Source organism: Semicossyphus pulcher, unplaced genomic scaffold, assembly GCF_022749685.1.
Source record: "Semicossyphus pulcher isolate SPU_LCO1_2020_fin unplaced genomic scaffold, fSemPul1.0.p SCAF_28, whole genome shotgun sequence".
NCBI lineage: Eukaryota > Metazoa > Chordata > Actinopteri > Labriformes > Labridae > Semicossyphus > Semicossyphus pulcher.
Window position 1 is genome coordinate 848216 of NW_027211702.1, and position 5157 is coordinate 853372.

The 5157-nt window shown below is 37.9% G+C and overlaps 1 non-coding gene across 1 annotated transcript; it reads left to right on the plus strand.

The window, feature by feature from the left end:
* The first annotated feature begins 295 nt into the window (after positions 1-295).
* Positions 296-368, plus strand: trnav-aac (transfer RNA valine (anticodon AAC)). The gene has a single exon. It is a non-coding gene; the product is annotated as a tRNA-Val (tRNA).
* The last annotated feature ends 4789 nt before the right edge of the window (positions 369-5157 follow it).

The following is a 5157-nucleotide window of genomic DNA, read 5'->3' on the forward strand; positions in this document are numbered from 1 at the left end:
GAATCTGCAGATGACTGGTGAACACTTCACTCTGAGAGGTTTATACAATGATAATAAATGAAAGCACTGTCGCACACTCAAAACAGTTTCCATGTTATGTTAACATTTAATGCATGAGGGCACACAGTGTGTGGGTGTGAAGCGCCATTAAATGTTGAAATTACATGAAATATATAGAGCATAACAAAACTGTTTCAAATATTTCATATGGATTCATGTAGATCTGATTTTTTGTCTTTATTAACAATGCACCATAAGTGCCTAGAATATGACAGGGTTACTGAGCTCCTTTCTGGTTTCCGTAGTGTAGTGGTTATCACCTTCGCCTAACACCCGAAAGGTCCCTGGTTCGAAACCGGGCGAAAACATACTTATGGGGGTAGACGGTAGCTCAGCCTATAGCTACTTGGGGGTGGCCAGTTTAAGTATGGATCAATCATGGAATTGGGCTGGTACTGAATCTCCCACCGCCCGAGGCGCTTGTCCATGTGCAGTCTCCTCACTCTGACATCTCTCCATTAATGCATGTCCATGGAGTCGAGTTTGTGTAGCATATTTGTAAAAATCTCTGGGATAAATAAACTATCGCTTCTTATCCATTTTGGTTTTATATACATGTAACATAACATATATATTCTAATCTGTTTATTTCCCTCTGCCTACTTTATCCTTTTGGTTCTTGGGTTCTCCTGCTCTGGGTCGCCATAGGGGGCTGAAAGCTTATTGCAGGTAAGGTCCACTCCAGAACACTCCCCACCCCTACAGGAAGGGGCCTGTTCAAAGACTTCACAGTAATAATGCTACTGATAATGGACTCTTGATATTAAAAGGCTTTATGAAGACTGCAAAAAGTTATTGAGAGATTGACTGTCTTGTGTATGGTGTTACAGAGGATTCCACTGAACCACTGATCGACCGACCGACTCTACCTCTGAGCCACAGCCGCCCTGGCTTTTACAAGCAGTATATCCTTTTTATCATTTTATAAAGGGCCTATAGACATACTCCTAATACTACTGGTGATGATATATTTATGCATACAAAACAATCTTCCTTTCCTTTGTTTGATGACAACAGCTCTGTCTCATGATGTGCCACACGGCCTCTGAACAGCATGCCCTCTTGGATTTCAGATATCTGACAAACTAAATTAAAATGAAATTTATAATGAAATAGAACAACACATTTAATTATAAATGGGCATTTTAAAAAGGAAAACGCAATGTAGAAAGATGGGACTTGTAGTAGCAGCTCTAAAGCAGCACCACAGGAAGAAATACTAACTGTGTTGACACCACGGCTATGTGATTATAACAGTTCAGTGAGGTAGCTGTCATGCACAGATGGAGGTAGGCAGTGTGGCAAAAGAAAGTGAGACAGTGTATAAAACTTTTTTATATTACCAGATTGACGTTTTTCAAGTTACCCTCGTCCTTGGATTACAAACGTCTGCCTTTAAGTAACCAAATTCAGCCTTTTCTCTAAATGATTCTGCAGAAGTAAGCAGTGTCAGTGATTGACAGTTGCATGGAATTGGTGTGCCAGCTTTATAGCATGGCAAATTGACTAAATGAGGATTTACAGCTCAACAACACACTGTGAAAAAAGAGGAAAAACTCAACACTATCCCTGTCCGTCCCTCACATTCTTCGCCATATGTGAGAGGCCATCAAAAGAGTAGTTTGTTTACGCTGTCGTCCTGAAGTATTTATTTTGGTGTGACTTTAGATTATACAGCTATCTGTGTATTTCTTATTTGTGTTGCTATCTGAGCTCTGTGACAGCTTATATCGGATGAAACAAAATGCTATGTTCAGATTAGTTAGTCAAATAATCCATGCAGTGTGCAGCTGTTTAAACTGTAGTGGGTTATTTGGAGCTGTTAAAAGAAAATGGAAAAATAAACTTTCAAGCCAGAGAAACTAATAAAGAGTCATGATGATTTAGATATTGAGTAATACATTAATTATTCTTAATTACATCTGCATTTATTGATTCATTCCCTGTTAATATCTAATAATTATTAATACTGTATATTTATGTGTTCATTACCACAATGGCCCAATGCCCCTTTGTACTTCATAGTGAGTTAATGCCTCACCATGTAAAGTCATAACATAATTATATCTTTGTAAAGCAGAAGCCAATGATTAATTTCAACAGACTATGATTTCACTTTGGGATGATAGCCAGTAGGAACACAAATTTAGTCACTACAGCAAAACTACTACATTACTACAAAAAAGCTGTTTATGTTAAGATTCCATGTTGAAGGTTTCAGCTGTGTTCTCTATGGCGGCACCTTTGACAATTCACAATAAATAAAGGAGGACACTTCCCAATTTAACCAGACGTCTCCGGTTGGCTCCCTTTGTTACAGTTGTAACTCTTGATTTTCCTCGCTGACAGTTGCTTTCCTTTATACACTGTTTGCCTTCATTCGACTGTCGATTTTTTTTTCTTTTTCTTTGGATCTTCACTTATTTTTGAAGTTGTTCCTGTAGTCATCAATCTTTTTTTGTTTGTTCAGCCATAGTAGATTTGCTCCGGAAGACCGGAAATGCAGCTCCGCCTGCCCTCTCTGGCAGACCAACCACTGCTGGGTGATGGAAAACGCGTCACTAACTGGGCACCACTTGTGATTTTTTCGCGAATGTTGCCACAGACGCCCAATCCATAATAATACTATATATTGCAAATGCAAAGGCTTTCATCAGTGGGCCATAAGCTCAATCACCATTGTGTTACCTCATTCGGCAATAAATTGTGACTTAACAGACATTTATTGACAAGAAAGTCTTCTAGATTATACCTTTAACATTGGTTTTCAACAGTTTCCAAACACATGCCTTCACTAAAAAAGTTTGGCAATGAGAGACAGCGTATTCCATGTTCAGGCAGTTTATTTGTTGCCTCCAAAATAAAGGTACTGTAATACTACTTTGGACTTAAAAGGGTCTTACTACCTATTACCTAACGCTTAATTACAAGGACCGTAATATAAAGTCTTACCAAATTATCTCATTGTTATAGATACATACATGAATGTATTGATTGTGAAACATTCATTTGGAATTACACACAATACACGTTAGTTGGTTAGATATACTGCAAGATTAAGTCATGATAGTAAAGTATTGTCATGGCACCAATTTGCAGTCTTAGATTTATTCTTGCTTCTGGCATAGGCTTCTAACATCACAAAGTGATCTGATGTTCCTACTTCTGTCCTAATTAACAAATCAGGTCAACTGGAGTCAGTGGAAAAAAACTGCAATAATGACTATAATTATGGTCAGTGTTCAAAAATTAGATGTCTGTTTAATGATAACATAAAAAACTGCTTCTCTTCTAACATTTAAAGAAATTTGCTTTCTTACAAGGCCACTGGAGCTAAGTGTAGGAAGGACTTTAAATAATTGAATACAATCAAAATTGGGAGGGGGGTTGGACAAGGAGCATAAGGGAGGCATAATATCATCTACAGTGAATGTGTTGTTTACAGTCCACTGAGCACTTTTCTACTCCAATTTTGTGTAAGCCGGTAAAGCCATGAATAAGTGCAATATAAAGAATTCAAAATGTCATCATGACTTGTTAGCCGAGAGTGAAAAAGGGTTTGTGATAAGGATAACGATTATATGACAGACATGATGTATATGCACAAGTGCAAAGTGAGATTAAGATCACACACATTTAGACAGGTTGATATTTTTTTTATAAGCTCAACACACTTAAGATAGAATTAAACACAAGATTAATTTTGCCACACTGATCACTGCTTCAAAGTATTGGTTTTCTATTCTGTCTATATCAGGCTCATATTTAGCGTTGACTTTTGAAACTACATCTCATTTGGGAAAATGATGCAGACACATAAATGTCCAATCTCCACAGTGAGTTTTAAATGTGTCTATATTTCATGGCTGTTTATGGACTGTCAAGTTAAAAGCAAGTGTCTGCAGTGGCCATTTGGAAAGGTGGGTTATAGGCATTCTTATTCAGCATAACACTAAACCCAGGATAATTAATCAGGGAAATAACTGGAATGAGTAAATAATGGTCTTAACGCTTGTTTTGTGTGGATAGCTGTAATCAAAATTTGCAGGGAGGCAGGTTTCATTTGCAACCTGAATAATGTGTGCTTGATTTTAATGAACATAAAACTTGAATAACAACCATGTAACTGGAAATGAACAGATAACTGAGTAGTTTTTAAAGCCGTTTTTGTTGCTTCAGTGTTAACATTCAGGCTTTCAGCATATTAAATGTTTCACACCACATCCCTTTTAGGGAGGATTCTGCTTCGGGGGTAAAAGCACATTGAGATGCAACTAATGAAGTTAGTGTTACTACAACATTATGTAATTATCCGGCTCATAAATTTCTCTCAGTTACTGTTAAGTGTTTCGTATTAGTAAACAGCTATCTCTGTGCTTTAGACATTCTCACATTCATCCTCGGTTAAACTTGAATATTTTCCTTTTGAGTTCTGTCTGAATTCAGATTAATTAACGAAGGATTCAGATTAAAAGTCACACAATGAAGAAACTGTGAATTTTTTCAACGAGAATGTGGAAGTTGGCAGCACAACCGGCAGTTACTGTGTGCCCACAGTTTTTAATTAAGATGTGAGGGAGTGAGCAGTGATTGCCTTTGTGATATGGGCGTGCAGAAACATCATTTCCTTTGAGAAGCTCCTCAAAGACTCTGGTAACTCATGACTGGATTTTTGGCAGAGCTCTTTTTCAATTCCTTCCCATTTCCTCCCTTTCAGATGTACTATAACTGCAGTGACAGACACTCCTGAAGGCAAACTACAGGGTGACTTTTGAAGTGGGCCACTCTAAAATTGGTAATACTTGGTTTTAATTTGTAGTGGAGTTAAGCCTTGGGGGTGAGCTATATGGAGTATAAAAAGGGGGGAAAAAGAGTTCCTGAATGCCTGTGTTAGATATTCAGTGAAATACAGAAACATGAGAAAAGAAGACGAGTGGCGAGAAGGACAGCGGGGGACAGAATCCATTTGTTGAAAGAGAGCAGAGCAGGATATCTGGGCAGGGAATCAATTGGATAAGAGGTTATTAGCTGAGAAATGTCACTTGAAACATCGATCATCATCTCCATCGACTGAAGGGACATGTAGACACATAGGGT